Here is an 8,225-nt window from a genome sequence, read left to right as displayed (position 1 = left end):
GAGTTTGGCTTTATGCTTGAAGTGGATCAGACTGTGAAAGAGTTACATGTGTTTCTCATTTCCTGTGCAATGAACATGTTTTACTGATAGGCTGAGACTGATGCTTGGTTCAATCAGCTTGCTTTGCTGTTTCTGAATCTATTTCTTTAGGGAAGGTTCACGCTTATGGTATCCAGAGGGTGAGGTGACGATAATTTGTCCCGAAGGTCTTAGGAACACACAGTTGAGTATTCAGATACCTGAATGGTGCTTCCTAGGGATTGATGGGACTTAAGGTCAATTTAATAGATCAAGGGTTCTTGATGATTCCAGGTGTTCTTGACTTGAATTTTGATCAGTGTGGCTTTTCCAAATTGGGACATTTGCATCTCATTTGCAGTTGTTCTTTTTGGGAGAAACTGCTTTAAAGAAGTCATCCTCAGTAGGAAAGACCACTACTTCAGAATGACTTTTCCAGAAATGCTTCAAGAAGCCTCAAAAACATGCTTTTGTCTCTATCATGACATCCTGGTTGTCCAAAGGTTAGACATAAATGGGTATATTCATATTATGGAATATTTGCATTGATATTGGGGTTTTATTTAGTAAAATATGGTGGGGACCCAGAAAAGTAGATGATTTGGAACACAGGCCTGAAATTTCCCAGGCAAGGGTTTTCTTATAAAATTGAAAATGAGCATAATTTCAGGTTACCATATAATTTTTTTGGGGGGAGGGGCTTATAGGGCCACTTTTGGTGCATATTCCTGAATTAATCCCAGTCCAAAGTTTCAATGACAACCATTTTTTTTGCATAGATAAGGAATGAGACGTAGGAAGCATTCCCATTCTCAATGTCACTATTGAGAGTTGTCTCATCCTAAAAGCCTGTGTGATAGACTTTCAAGTGGGGGTGAAACCAAGGATGGTCAGCATCTGTATTGATGTCCTGATAATTTGACTGATTGACATGTTAAATACAATTATGTATTTATTCATGGATTGTCCATTTATTTAGTCACTTACTTATTTAATAATTCCAACCAACACATAAATGGGTTCAATGGTTATGCCAAAAAATTAACAATAAGTTAAATTTTGACAACTGCCTTCCTCCTTTCTACCTAGACATTATTCCCCCAAAGATCCTCATTTTATCCTGCTGAACTTGATGCAAATTTCAGTCAGATGTCAAGCACTTGAAATGCCAATCATATCTACCTTGGTACTCTAATTTCCGGAACCAAGTGAGGTAAGCATATTTACATTGAGTGTATGGAGAAATACAGTGTTTTTTAAATTGGGTCAATGATGAGAAACTATAACTTGAAGAGAGATGATGACTAAAAAATCAAACTCTTGCAGGATTTATCTGAGGCCCATTCTAGGTGATGACATTTTACTAGGATGTTGGGACCTTTATTTCTCTTTGGAGCAATGGTTCAGGGGTGCGAACTTCCTCATGCCTAGGGTATGTTTGTAGGTTAGACTTGTCTTCCTTAATCAAATGTCCTCATCAGAGGCTGTGATCTTTTAGCTCTTTTACTCTCATTGTGTCTTTCAGTGAAATATCCTGGTGAGGGTTTTGCTATGACCATAATCATATGAGGTGAGTAAATATTTATTATCATTGAAAGACACCACAGAGAACATCAGTGTCAGAGGCAGGTTAAGCTTATACAAGTAACTTCATAGTTGTCAGGGGTCTAAATACCCACTTGTGTCAATGTCTCCATGTCAACCTTGTCCATTGAGTCCACAGACAGTGACATTTTCATGAAGTAGGTCTGACTGTAAAAGGCTGTAATTTTCCTTTGTTAGTTTTATTCAGTCCTTTTTGAAGTACTGATGAAAAGAAGCACTTATAAATGGAATTATTTATCAATTTCTTTTACTTCTTGTTCATTGTCTGGATGCTAAAAAGTTTTGGATTTTATTTAGTATGCTGATTTTGGAGCCTGCCACTTTTCTGTGTTCATTTATGGTTTCTAATAGCATTTTGATGGAGCATTTAGGAACCATCATATTTATTGTTATTATTATATAATATCATATTATACAAGATGCCAGGTTCCCTTTATTTCCTATAGTTGTCTGAATGCTCTGGAAAAAGCCCTATCCCAAAGTTAAATAGAAGAGTGGCAGTTGGTATCCTTGCCTTGTGTCAGATCTTATAGGAAAAACTTTAAGTTTTTCACCTGGGTAAGTCTTGGTAGATTATGTTGATCTAGAGATTTATCCATCCTTTTATGGTCATCTCATCTCAAAGAACATTTAATATTCTTACTTTTACAATTTTCATTCTTCTACTAGCCTCGAGGTCATACTTCTTTTTCAAGTTGCTTTAGGTGTGATGTTAATTATTTATTTGGGATTTCCTTACTTTATTATGGGCCATTATTGCAATTATTTCCCCCTTAACACCACTTTTGCCGCATAGATTCTGATAAGTTGTATCATCATATTCATTTGTCTCAGAGTATTTTTAATTTCTGCTTTGATTTCCTGTTATCAAGTTGCTATTAAACAGCATGTTGTTCAACCTCCCTGTATTCATAGTTTTCCCTATTTTTCCTTGTAGTTGACTTTCCCATTTCAATAATTTTATACTTATAATGTGACCTACTGATAGCTTGATCAGTGTTTCCTCACTGATGATTAATTGATCTGACAAATGCATTTCTAATCTCTACATCATTTTTGTATGATCATACAAAAATGATTAAATGACTCATTTAATTAGAATTAATTTAATTAGATTCATTTAATTAGTTAAAAAATTATTGATTATTTTAAAAAGTCTATTAATGCATAAAGAGCTTTAGTCTTGAAGCACAATTTTCAGGGCAAAAGGCAGGATTTTTTAGCAACTATACACAATCTCTTCATAGATACTGTTGACCTGAAGATCTCAATTTGCCTACTGACCCTTGATCAAACTGAAATAGTCGAGTGGCAAACACTTAGAAGAAATGCTGTCCTAGTATCCTCATCTCTAGAACTTGGTTTATTTAAGGTAAGCTTATTTAAGGGCAAGAGTATTAAGATGTGCAGGGTGCTGTTGTTGGGTCAATGATGAGAAAACAATGGACTTGAGAGATCATGACAAAAAGTGAAACATGCATGACTCATCTGAAGACCAACCTAGCTGATGATCCTGAGCAGTTTGTTTGGGGTATTTATTTGCCATTTAATGTTAGAGGCAACCATTGCTTGAGCAAATCTTCTGTGACTCTACCCTGACTATGGGCAATCAAACTATACCCAGTCAAACTATTCCCAGGATTTAGGCTTGTCTTACAGATCTGTAGGTCCTCACAGCAGGCCACAATTGGAGCCATAACATACCTCTCTTACCCCTCTTGTGTGTCTGTCTTTCAGTGAAATATTCTTTACAAGGCTTTTCTGTGGTCCAACTCATCTCAGGTGAGTGAATATTTATCATCATAGACATCACACACAGCACTGGGCATGGGCAGAGTCCAATTCTAAAACTTAGTACTTAACACCACTTGATATCCAAAGCACCCACATGGGTTTGATTTCTCTAAGAGTGTTCATCCTGAGAGCAAGGAACTAAGGTTTGATGTCTCCAAGAGTGTTCATCCTAAGAGCAAGGAACTATATATAATGAAAGTGTATCCTTAAGACTACAGTGGAGTAGATTATAAAAGTAGGCAACCTCTGATAGTCTGGCCCCTGGTGAGCACTGAGGTCTGATGATAGACAAACTGAAGTCATTAACTCCAATATGTTTGATGGATGAGAATTGCTAGGATATGCTTTGGTGTCTCAGAATCAGTTTTGTTAGGAAACATACAGGGAGGGTACAGAGGGTGATACACAGAACAAATATATTTCGTGGGTCTCTTGTAATATTCGGTTGAATTCAGTCAAAGCCCACCACTGGCGATTGGTAAAATTTTGCCATATCAGTTAATGAATCATGGACTCCTAAGGATTCCAGTTGTTTCTGAGTTTTTTGATCTTTGTATAGTTGCCCCGCATTGGTCCACTTGCTTGCCAGTGACAGTCTGTTTCACCCTTTGAAGTTTTATTTAAAAAAAAAATATATATATATATACATATATCTTCATTTATTTACATGTTTCTATATTCATATGTCAGTTAATTTATTTTTAACGTATTCATTCACTCTTTTACTCCTAAAATATACTGCTTTTTAACTGTTTCTGGAATTGTGAGGGAATTACATGATTAAGTCACAACTCTAGAGGATGTTGAATTTTTTCAAAACAGCTGTCCATCTTCACTCTTCCTAGACTCACCATGAAGTGACTGTACTCATGCTGATCTTGATGCAAACATGGCTAGACAAATTTCCAGCCTGTAAGATGAAGAAAGTAGAAACTTATGTCCATCTGATGTACGCAGAATCCAGTCCTGGTAAGCATATTTAAGTGCAAGATTATGTATACCTGCAGAATGCTATCCTTGGGTCAATGATGAGAACTCTTACATCTTAAGAGAGATGGTGACAAAAATCTGTCATGGGTGGTGTCATCTGAGGCCCAATAGATTACTCTCTTGGAGAAGGATCTTGGAGACCTATACTTCTGTGTTGAAAATAAATTTTATTTTAGACAACTGCTTGAAATAATCCTAAATTGTTCTTCCTATGGATGGGCTTTGCCATAGGAGAGAAGTGCTCATAGTTTAGGCTGTGTTTTTAATCATATGTCACTATTAGAGGCCTCTGTGGGTGGATTCATCTGCTCTGTGCCTTGGCTTATGTCTTTCAGTGAGATGTTCCTGGAAGCTTGTACCATGTCCTTAGTCATCTGAGGTGAGTGCATGTCTGTCCCCTTCCACACATCTCAGAACCCCTGGCTTCTTGGGGAGATCGTTTTATTTTTGTAAATAAAAGTTATTTTAGTGAACATAATTTTTTTAAAAAGAGAAGGAAAATTCAAAGGTCAACTGAAGATGCAAATATCCTTAAAAAAAACTAGCAAAATATTTAGCAGTAGACAATTCACTATAGCAAATTACAATTTATTTTTAAAACTTTTGGGAGAGTTGGTACCCCACTTGGGGTGATTTCTCATGAGTATCAGGTCAGTGGGATTCAAACTAAAAGTAATCAAACTTTTGAACCTTATGTGGAGATCATTCTGTAAGAAAAGTTCATTTTTATCACTCTGGTCCTGCATCATTATTCATATTTGTTGTTAGAAGTGTTATCATCAGTATCTCCTATATATTTAAGATTTGGCAACTACTGGTTTCCTTATTTGTGTCTGCAGGACATTTCTCATGGCAAGATTCATGCCTCTGATATCTAGGGTTTAGACTCAAAGATGAATCCATCATGGGGTTAATAAGCACCCTCTTGAATTTTTAGAGTCACTGTCACCCTGATGTATCTACGTTCCTCCTGATCTGGTGAAATGTTGCTAGACAATCTTCCAGATTGGAAGACAAGAACTAAATTTTGCCTGGTGGTCCAGCCTGCAGAATCAGCTGTGGTAAGCATAACTAGGTGCAAGGATTATAGATACCTGCATAGTGCTATGCTTGGGTCAATGATGAGAACTCAATGTCTTAAGAGAGATGGTGACAAAAATCTGTCATGGGTGGTGTCATCTGAGGCCCAATAGGTTACTCTCTTAAAGAATGTTGGAGACCTGTACTTTTTTCTATTGAAAAGTGATTTTGTTTGAACGAACAATTACTTGATGGAATCCTGAGCAGGTCTTCCTGTGTATGGGTTTCATCATAGGAAAGATGTGCTCATAGTTTAAGCTTGTGTTTATAATTATATGTCATTGTCATCACTAGTGGCCTCAATGGACGGATTCATTTGCTCTGTTTCTCTCCTTGTGTCTTTTAGTGAGATGTTCCATGGGGGTTTGCACCTCATCCTAATCATCTGAGGTGAGTGCATGTCTGTCCTCTTCCACATGTCTCAGAGCACATGGCTCGTGGCAGAGACCATTTTTTGTTTTGTAATGTGGTTTACTTAAATGATAGAATTAAAAAAAAAGAGAGAAAGGAATTTTACATTTCAATCTAAAGATGTAAATATCCTGAACAAAACATAAGAAAAGTATTTAACAAGAGACAAGGACTTCATTATTAAAAAGTTGAATTTATTCTGGGAATGCTGTGTTAGGTCAATATCTACAGATGTTATTTACCACAGGAAAAACTGTGTTTCATCTTAAAGGAAACAGAAAAGTTTAGGAGAATTCAATGTATTTATTTTTCAATGGAATATTATTTATTTATTTATTTATTGAGGTAATGTGTGGTACCCCCATCAGGTATTACTAGCACAGCCTACTCACCTACTATGGCTGAGATTTTTTTTTAAGATTCAAAAATATATATATTTTTGAATACAAGAATTGGGGTATAGGCCAGAGCTACAGCTGGTAAAAGCTACAGAGACAATGGGAAAGAGAACAGGCCAATCTATTGAAATACACCGCTGAGGGGAACAGCAGGCTAGACAGAAGAGGTCTGCTGTGCAATGTGGGTCACCTCCCTGCTCAGGGATTGAACTTGTGCCACAGTGGCTGGCAATAGCTTGATAGTGCTGAGACTTTAACCCCTGTGCTACCACAGGGGCTCTAGATGAGATTATTTTTAAGGTTAAGTTGTTTTTAGAACTGTGGGAGCCTAGGCAACACAAGGGAGTCATCTATGTGGGATTGTCATTATACTCTATGTGGAGATTTTACTGTAGGAAGAGGTCATTGTTATTCTTCTGTTCCTGCATCAACATTCATAATAGACTACAAAAGTGCTCAGTAGCTCTTACATACTTACAACATGATAACTACAGGCTTCTACATTGGTGCTTGTGAAATATTCCCCATAGGAGATTCATGCCCCTAGTATCTAAAAGGTAGACTCAGAAAAGAATCTATCCATGGCTTAATGGAGAAACCTTATGAATTTTACTCCCTCTGAATGGCAGGGTCTTTGAATGGATTGGGCTGCAATATGGCAATTTAATGACTTCTTTGCTCTTGGTTATGTTATTTATTTGTGACAGACCTTTGATCTTATATGTCACCAAGCTGACAAGTAGCCATCTAATTTCAGTAATTTACAAGAGGGTATATGTCCTTTGATAACTGCATACACCTCAGGAAAGAATGCATTTAGAGAACTACTTAGAGTTGATTTGGAGAAGCAGAAGCCTGATGGCGGATATTTGCATTGCTGATTGAGGTCTGTCTGTAGAGAGTTAAGGCCAATTATCTGTAAGTTTGAGGAAGAGAATTGCTGGGAAAAGTTTTGGCATCTCAGAATCAGTTTCATTAGGAAAGGTTCATGTCCACAGTGTGCAGTGTGTGAGAAAGGAACATCTGTTCCATGAGTGTCTCTGAATAATACACTGATTTTATTCATCAAAATATCTGAAGGCCACCCCTGGGGCTTGGTAAGGCCTCCCAATGTCAATACATGACCGCTGGGCTCCTGGTGATGCCAGTTGACCCTAAATAGCACAAGTTGTGTAGTTGCCCAAATCAATGAACTTGCAGGTCACTGACAGTTCATCACCTCAAGGACGGGCTGCCTTAACCATGCACCCTCCTCGTGATACATGCTAGCAGTGGTGTTGAGAAACTTGGAGCCATAGTCTGTCTGTTGAGTGAGATCATTTGATTGCAACTGAATTATGACTTAGTCAAAGCATCTTTGTCCATGTATCTCTTATAAGCCAACAGTTGTGTTAATTCCTTAACTTGGTTTCTCTTATTGATGCTTTATTGAGTGTCTATATGTATCTTCCTGCATTAATATGTGACTATGTCCGTTTATGTGTTTGCTTACTTGTTGATATTTTCATTTATGTTAATTGATTCATTTGTTTAATATGATACTTATTTTTCAAATAGGAACTGCATGCTTAAGTCATAGTCCTAAAAAGATTGTTTTCTTGACAGCTGTCCATGTGTCCTGTTAGAGTCACTGTCACCCTGATGTACCTATGTTCCTCTCGATCTGGTACAAATGTTGCTAGATAATCTTCAAGCCTGGAAGATGAGAAACTCATTTTCACCTGGTGTTCCAAGCTGCGGACTCCAGCTCTGGTAAGCACATTTATGTGAGAAGTTATGAGTATGTGCAGAATGCTATCCTTGGGTCAATGATGAGAACTCTTATGTCTTAAGAGAGATGGTGACAAAAATCTGTCATGGGTGGTGTCATCTGAGGCCCAATAGGTTACTGTCTTGGAGAAGAAGGGATTTGCCAAATAAACAATTGCT

General features: G+C 37.3%; 1 long non-coding RNA gene across 1 annotated transcript; it reads left to right on the top strand.

Moving 5' to 3' along the window:
• Window positions 1–5,355: 5,355 nt before the first annotated feature.
• On the top strand, window positions 5,356–7,988 carry LOC105854378. Its single transcript, XR_001146053.1, has 3 exons — window positions 5,356–5,468; window positions 5,834–5,877; window positions 7,902–7,988. It is a non-coding gene; the product is annotated as an uncharacterized LOC105854378 (long non-coding RNA).
• The last annotated feature ends 237 nt before the right edge of the window (window positions 7,989–8,225 follow it).

This window comes from Condylura cristata, unplaced genomic scaffold (genome assembly GCF_000260355.1).
Source record: "Condylura cristata isolate star-nosed mole 26May11 unplaced genomic scaffold, ConCri1.0 scaffold00035, whole genome shotgun sequence".
Classification (NCBI taxonomy): domain Eukaryota; kingdom Metazoa; phylum Chordata; class Mammalia; order Eulipotyphla; family Talpidae; genus Condylura; species Condylura cristata.
This window is presented reverse-complemented; position numbering and strand designations above follow the sequence as displayed.